Below are 289 nucleotides of genomic sequence, written 5' to 3'. Positions count from 1 at the left end.
TAGCAATGTTATTACTGAACAGGTTTTTTTTAATGAAGATAATTTCTGGCTTAAAATATAAAAGCTTACCAAAGAAACATAAAAAGAAAAAGGGAAATCCATCACTGATTGTGACCTCTTTGGTAAAGTACTGCATTCACTCTTGTTAGTTACTCAATTTCCATTTATATCACTTATTCTGTGTGTGGATGGTGGGGATGTGGTTGGACTGGAGCCTATCCAAGGGAGCAGGGAAGTGGACACTCTGGGAGGGGTGGCAACCCATAAGGGCAGAAGCACACTTATTAAA

Source organism: Clarias gariepinus, chromosome 1, assembly GCF_024256425.1.
Source record: "Clarias gariepinus isolate MV-2021 ecotype Netherlands chromosome 1, CGAR_prim_01v2, whole genome shotgun sequence".
In the NCBI taxonomy this organism is placed as follows: Eukaryota; Metazoa; Chordata; class Actinopteri; order Siluriformes; family Clariidae; genus Clarias; species Clarias gariepinus.
Note: the sequence above shows the minus strand (reverse complement) of the source record.